Below are 8631 nucleotides of genomic sequence, written 5' to 3' on the forward strand. Positions count from 1 at the left end.
TAAAATAATTTTTATAAAAACTTATATAATATATATAATAATTTATAATTGAAGTATAAAAATATTTATCCTATCAGTAAATATATTATTTATTTATACTATAACCAATCAAAATTTATATTTAGAATATCTTTTAAAATAATTGTTATAAAAAATTATAATATATATAATAATAATATTTTACAATTAAAGTATAAAAATTATTTATCCTATCAGTAAATATTTGTTTATCCTATCAAATATCAATTTTTTAAAATTATCACTTTTGTCCTTTAAATTTATAATAATTTCCACTTGATCTTTTATATATTTTTTAAAATCACATTTTAGTCTATTAAGTATGCAACAATACCTAAAATGGTCATTCTATCAATTTAAGCCTAACGTCATTAGTCATTATTGGTTTAAATTTTAAAAGTTAACTTTAACGTAGTGGCGCAAAATCATCTCTCCTTCCTCGGCAATTCACTTTCAAGAAAGAATTTTCCATCTTTGGGATTGGCTCACTTCCTACAGAATGATCCTCACACGATAATTTATTTTCACGATATAATTTTATACCTAAGATATCAAACATACTAATATCATGATTATGCACTTCACTTTTATTTCCTCCCTGAAGTGTAGAATCAACATAAAAAAAATATGCTCATTAAATGTCACATCCATAGAGATATAAAATTTCTTTGACAGTGGTGGTAAACACGATAACCTTTTTGAGTTGATCCATACCCAACAAAAACACATTTGATAGCTCATTCTTCAAGCTTTGTACGTTGACGTAGGTGTAAGTGAACAAATATAACACATCCCAAAACATGAGGTGGTAAATAAACCCTGGAAGGAAGGATACAATGACCAGACAATACATCTAGAGGCCTTCTAAAGTTAAGCATACTAGAAGGGGTTCAATTAATCAAATAAACTGCAGATCTCACAGCCTCACCCCATAAATGAGATGGGACATTACCATCTATCAAAAGTGATCTTGTCACCTCTAATATATGTCTAATTTTCCTCTCAGTCACTCCATTTTTTTGTGGTGAATAAGGACATGTGGTTTGATGCAAGATTCCATTAGAGTTCATAAACTCTATTAATTCAGTCTTGAAATATTCCCCTTCATTATCTGATCTAATGACCTTAGTATATGTGTTAAATTATATAGCTATCATCTGATGAAAGGAACGAAACACATCACACACATCACTTTTATGTTTAAGCAAATACACCCAGGTTACCCAAGTACAATCATCAACAAAACTAATAAACCATTTTTTCCCATTATGCGTAGATTGTGGGGAATGTTGGACCTTGTGGCCTCAATAATCTTAAGAGGGATAGGCTTAGAATATAGAAGAAGCAACAACAATCAATTTAACAATGTTCTTTAAACATGCAAGACACAATTGATTGCAACAAAATAAATAAGATAAGGGAAGAGAGAATGCAAACACAGTTTTATACTGGTTCGGCCACAACCCGTGCCTACGTCCAGTACTCAAGCAACCCACTTGAGATTTCCACTATCTTTGTAAAATCCTTTACAAAGTCTGAACCACACAGGGACAACCCATCCCTTGTGTTCAGATGCTTTACAACAAGAGACTCACAGTCTCTTAACCAATCTCATTGAATAAGAAGAATAGAAGAAGAATTCTCTCTTCAAGAGAAGAATATTACAATGAAAATCATGTAAGAATCCTTATAGATTTTGCAAGTGTTTGGTCAAGGATTTCTTTTGAGAGAGCATTTGACAATGAAGTTCTTTTGGAATCTCTCTCATTGTCTTTTGAGAGGATAAGACATTTTGGACCAAAAATACTCTCTCTCTCTAAAATTCGTGCCCAAGTCACCTATTTATAGGCCTTTGATGGCCATTCACAAATCTAATGAAAATATGTGACTGTTGGCAAATTTTCTGAAAACTTTCCACTGGTAATCGATTACAATGTTTGTGTAATCGATTACACAGTTATAATTTGAAGGGTTATGACTTTTGAATTTGAATTTCCAAAGTTTCGTTGCTGGTAATCGATTACAGACATATGGTAATCGATTACATGTTGAAAATTCAAATTCAAAACCTTTTTCAACAGCTATTTCTCAACCCTGTCTTCTGGTAATCGATTACACTTCCTGGTAATCGATTACCAGAGCCTTGCATGTCTTGAAAGCACTTTGTTTTAAGGCAAGGCTTGGTCTTTAGTGAATCTTGAAACAAGGCTTTGTTTGTTGAAGCAATCTTGAATTATTCTTGAAGCAAATGCTTATCATTTGAAACAGCCTTGTTAGATTCTTCTTTGACATCATCAAAATCATGTATACATACATTCACATTCTCCCCCTTTTTGATGATGACAAACATGTGATTTCTTCTTGACACCATCAAAGCTTGCATGATTTACATCTCCCCCTTTCTCAAGAAAATTCTTCTTGATATCATCAAAATCTTCATGATTTACATTCTCCCCCTTTTTTATGATGACAACCACCTGTAGGTTAGGAGCAACAACAAAGAAAATATCTATTTGCATATAGTTTACTCCCCCTTGGTTTTACAATGATTGCTTATATGAGACAATTGAAGATTTCATATTTTTCATATATAAAAAGTTGTCTCATAAAACAATAGATAATTTTTCTTACTATTTTATCTTTTATCTTTCTCTCCCCCTTTGTCAACATCAAAAACAAATCATGAATAGAAAGGAGAAAGATGTTACCACTTGTTGCAATGTATGAGAATAAATGATACCAAAAGGCATTAAAACAATCATTCAATATTAATCAAGCAAAAACAAGTACAATAACACATCAATCAAACACAATCAAACACAATCAATCATCAAATATTTCAAATCAAATTAATTAAATTAACAATCAACTAACTATACACAATAATTTCTATTATTAAAAAAAATTCAAAATTCAAAATTCAAATTTCAAATTTCAAATTTCAAATTTCAAATTTCAAATTTTTAAAATTTAAATTTTAAATTTTAAATTTTAAATTCCAACTTCCAATTTCAACTTTTAGTAACTTCCCCTTCCAACTTCCAACCTCCATTTTCAACTTTCAACTTCTAATAACTTTCATTTCCAACTTCCAACTTCCAGTAACTTCCACTTCCAACTTCCAATAACTACTTCCAACTTCCAACTTCCAACTTTCAAATTTTAATTTCAAATTTCAAATTTTTATTTTCAATTTTCAAATTTAACTTTTCAAATTTCAATTTTCAATTTCAAATTTCAATTTCAAAATTTCCTTTTCTAAATTAAATAGTTTTCTTAAAACATGAAACTAATTTGAAAAGTTTAATAGATTCTTTAAAAACAATCAAAAACTCAATCAGGAACAAACATCAAAGACAATCAAACACACAATAAAAAATACAATCAATCAATCATCAAACACAGTCAATCAAATTCAATCACAATCATCAAGGACAGTCTAAACTCAAGTAGAAAACAAGCATCAAAAGTAATCAATCAAAGACAAGTGACCTGTTGGTATCATTTGATATTACTTGTTGGGGTTGTTGATCAAGTGGCCTTTGTTTGTTGTCTCCATAAATCGCATATTCACTTTTCTTGGGGAGAAATGTGGCATTCGTTTGTTGTCTCCATAAATCACATATTCATTTATCTTGGGGAGACATATGAATAAACTTTGATGCATGCCATGTGTTTGGAGAAATTGCTATCAATGTATCGACTTTGTTCTTCTCCATTTTCATAGTCTTTCATCATGATACCCAAACTTATGATTTTCTTCTCTGAATCACTTGAATAATTTATGACATTATCTTCCCAAGTGATATATCCTTTCTTTTCTTTCTTCTCTTTGAAATTCATCTTGTCGGATTTTTCCATTCTTCTTTTAAACACAGGACAATTGAATCTCATGTGCTCAAGTTGATCGCACTTAGCATTTTGGGGCTAAAGAGGAATCTTCTTCTTTCTTCTTTCATCATCATCTTCTTTCTTCTCTAGTTTTTTTTTTATATAGTTGCATTTCTCTCTACCATTGTAGGAATAAAGGAATCAAATTCAATGGCTTCCCATATCTTTAGATCTATGGCTTCTATAAAGATCTGCATTCGGGTTTTCCAATAATGATAACCCTCACCATTGAACATAAGAGCCTATTGATAGAATTTCCCTCAGAAAATGGAAATTTGGATGATGCCATATCTATTCTTGAAGTTTTTAAACTTTATACAAGAATCCTGCTCTGATACCACTTGTTGGACCTTGTGGCCTCAATAATCTTAAGAGGGATAGGCTTAGAATATAGAAGAAGCAACAACAATCAATTTAACAATGTTCTTTAAACATGCAAGACACAATTGATTGCAACAAAATAAATAAGATAAGGGAAGAGAGAATGCAAACACAGTTTTATACTGGTTCGGCCACAACCCGTGCCTACGTCCAGTACTCAAGCAACCCACTTGAGATTTCCACTATCTTTGTAAAATCCTTTACAAAGTCTGAACCACACAGGGACAACCCATCCCTTGTGTTCAGATGCTTTACAACAAGAGACTCACAGTCTCTTAACCAATCTCATTGAATAAGAAGAATAGAAGAAGAATTCTCTCTTCAAGAGAAGAATATTACAATGAAAATCATGTAAGAATCCTTATAGATTTTGCAAGTGTTTGGTCAAGGATTTCTTTTGAGAGAGCATTTGACAATGAAGTTCTTTTGGAATCTCTCTCATTGTCTTTTGAGAGGATAAGACATTTTGGACCAAAAATACTCTCTCTCTCTAAAATTCGTGCCCAAGTCACCTATTTATAGGCCTTTGATGGCCATTCACAAATCTAATGAAAATATGTGACTGTTGGCAGATTTTCTGAAAACTTTCCACTGGTAATCGATTACAATGTTTGTGTAATCGATTACACAGTTATAATTTGAAGGGTTATGACTTTTGAATTTGAATTTCCAAAGTTTCGTTGCTGGTAATCGATTACAGACATATGGTAATCGATTACATGTTGAAAATTCAAATTCAAAACCTTTTTCAACAGCTATTTCTCAACCCTGTCTTCTGGTAATCGATTACACTTCCTGGTAATCGATTACCAGAGCCTTGCATGTCTTGAAAGCACTTTGTTTTAAGGCAAGGCTTGGTCTTTAGTGAATCTTGAAACAAGGCTTTGTTTGTTGAAGCAATCTTGAATTATTCTTGAAGCAAATGCTTATCATTTGAAACAGCCTTGTTAGATTCTTCTTTGACATCATCAAAATCATGTATACATACATTCACAGGGAAGGGCCCCAAAAATCTGTGTGAATTAATGAAAAAGGAAAATCAATTTTTTTATTGTTTAAAGGAAACACAGCACGATGACTTTTTGCCTTTACACAAGTTTCACAAAGAAAATAAAAAATATTGCATTTATGAAATAGCGATGGAAACAATTTTTTTAGATAACCAAAAGAGGGATGTCCCAATCGTCTATGCCATAGCCATATTTCCTTTTTGTTTTTATCTTGTATGTGTTCATTCGCAAGACAAGCCAATGCTCCTTTATGGGTTTGTTGTGAGACATTTTTCAAATAATACAGTCCTTCACTCTCTCTACCACTGTCAATCTTCTCCTTGTAATGGATGGTCTAGAAACAAATAAAACATCAAAAATCGATAAGGAGGGCGAGAGGCATACAGTACCTACACCTTCAATAGGTGATAAGACCCCATTGGCATTAATAATAAAAGTTTTAGAACAATTAGAGGAAAAACTAGTAAATTTATAAGGATCACAAGTCATATGATTAGTAGCACCTGAATCAATTATCCACTCACTACCCCTAGTAACAACAGAAAGATTAAGAGCAGAGTTAGATATACCTAACTTGGCCATAAATCCAGCAGCAGTAGAAATATGGCTCTTGGAAGTAGCGTCTACCTTGGTATTTGGAGTAGTTTTGCCTTTTGGATGCTAATCCGAATATCCATGGAGTTTAAAACATGTCTCCACGACATGATTATCCCCATTGCAGTGTGGGTACACTAGCGGATTCCTTTCTTAGAATACTTCTTAACAGCAAAGGCAGTCCTCATAATAGACTCACTATCAAGCATAGCCTGGCAGTTTGCCTCGGCACAAACAGTTGCATAAACTAATTGACTTTTATCAGAAGGAGCCATCAGAAATATTCAAAGAAATAAAGAAGCACCATTCCTATATTGGAGAGGATGTCGATGTTCAACTTTGATACCATATAAAAAGGTTTAAAGAATAAGTCTGATGTATTTTATTCATAGAATAGTGTTGTGTGTGTGTGTGTGTATATATATATATATATAAGGATCCTATAATTCCTCATCTATTAAAGGAATGACAGCTACACAAATTAACAAATAGTGGCGAGCCTAATAATAGCTAATAGAATATTTGACATATCTTAACAATGATTACTGGTGTGTTTGTTAGAAAATATCCGATAGGTATTCTTAAAGTCTGATCTTTTATGTAAGATGTAATCTTGTTAAGATTTATTATTAAAGTAAGAAGATTGATCTCCACCATAGAGATTCAATAAATAAGATCTTTTGTGATGATTACTTAAAAGTTACCAATTAACAAATAGTTTATGTAATTAAAAACAAACTTCAACATTTAATTAATTGAAAATGTCTTATAACATAATTATTGATAACTTAACACAAACAAACTACTAAAATAATAGGAAAAAAAACTAATTAAAAACAAACTTAAACACACAAATAATTAACGATAAAAACTAATTACTAAACTTCTTTAAATTTACAAGTGATTTCGTGTTTCCTACGTTGATTTTTAGTCATGTTAGTTATGTCCTTCATAAGAATATCATACATCTTCACAACGCTATCAGACGCCACTGCCTTTGTTATTTGTTTTTGGACAATATTTTTTTCCTTCATTTATTTTTCAAAGTCAAGCAAGTCTACAATCGATGTAAAAGAATATGTTTTTTTCCCTTTGATCTTTTGTTGGTTGTCTTTTGTCTCATTGGGTGAGCAAGTGGTGTAGGAGTATCACTTTTGGAAAACATCAATCGATGCCTCTAGATTCGATGACGATGAGTAATTCCAATTTTCATTCATCTTTGTTCTTTTGGAAGGAACTTCATTGCATTCATCTTTTTCATTTTTTGTAGAACTCTCTCCCCTTTTCTCTAGCCCAATTTGGGTAAAAAATTGTCAAAATTGTGTATCAACTTCCTAAATTAAAGGAGTTTGTGTATACTAGAACTATTGGGAGGCTTACTAAACATGGTGGAGGTGTTTTGTGGCATTGAAGGAAAGATTTGAGAACTTTTAGAATTTTTCGTAAAAAGAGATTGATTATAAGTTACTGGTGGTGGGGTGGTGGTAGTGGCAAATAGCTAGGGAATGAAATGAGCAAGGAATTGAGATTTTTCATTCATTGATGGTGGTGGTCATGGCAAGAAAGGAATCAAAGGAGAAGGATGTTGCGAACTTTTATTTGAATGAGACATTTGGTAATTTTGCAACAAATTGATATAAATTTACTAATTAAATTGATTTGGATTCATTATGTAAGTAAGAAGGAGAGTAGGTGATCAATGACTGAATTTATAGGAAAAGAGAAGTCCAATTTTATATTATTTTTTTCTTTCATCGGTATGCAAAATTTGTAGGAAATAGTTCAAATTGCAACTACATTTGTAGCAAGCGGTAAAAAATACACCGACTTCATAGGCAACAATTTAATTGTGTTAAAAACAAATAAAAAATTAAAACACCGTTTTTTCTTCACTTTCCTCGACCCCTTCTCCTCCCTCCCTATTTCTCTCTTTTTTCTTTGCCAACTCGTCCTTCCCTTATGCCTCTCCTCCCTCCCCTCTTTCTTTGCTCTCTATCGCGTCCCCCACCCCCATCCTTTCCTCCCTCCACCCCTAATTCCCCTTCCACTAAAACCCACACAAGGACACGATTTGTCCCTTTCCTCTCCTTCTCAAATGTGCCACGTCTAAAGGCATTGCCTCCACCAACACTGATGCCTCCGTAGCGGCATCTGGCAGCACGTTCCTATTGTCAACATCATAACCTAGATCTTCCTTCAAAATGTTTAAAGAATACAACCGAAAGCATGAACATGGAGCAAATCTTAGATCTGCAATTTTTTGTTTTTTCATTTTTATTGTTTGTGATTTTTTAGACAAGTTGTTGATGTTGAATATGTTGTTGTTGTTCATTTTCTTCTCCTCCCTTCTTCATTTTTCTCTTCCTCAATTCTATTGCTTCCTACGACTTGTGGAGAAAGACATTAAAATATTATCTTCTTAAAACACATGCAAATCTTACTTGTTCTTGTATAAGAACATATCTTCATGATAGAGATTAACCCTTTTGCTTCAACAACAGATCTTAGCAAGATCAAATCTTGCATGGAATATCAGGTTGTAAGGATACCAATTGGAGATGCTCTTAAGAGGGAAATAGGATGGATGAGGAGAAAAATAGAAGGGAAATTATGTGAAACTTATACTTTCTACACTTTATCTTAATTAAAAAATCTTCATTTTATTTTTATCTTCTCTACCAAAGGGAGGGTATATGGAGTAATATATATCGTTGTGTAACTTAATTCCACATTTAGT

Source organism: Glycine soja, chromosome 7, assembly GCF_004193775.1.
Source record: "Glycine soja cultivar W05 chromosome 7, ASM419377v2, whole genome shotgun sequence".
NCBI lineage: Eukaryota > Viridiplantae > Streptophyta > Magnoliopsida > Fabales > Fabaceae > Glycine > Glycine soja.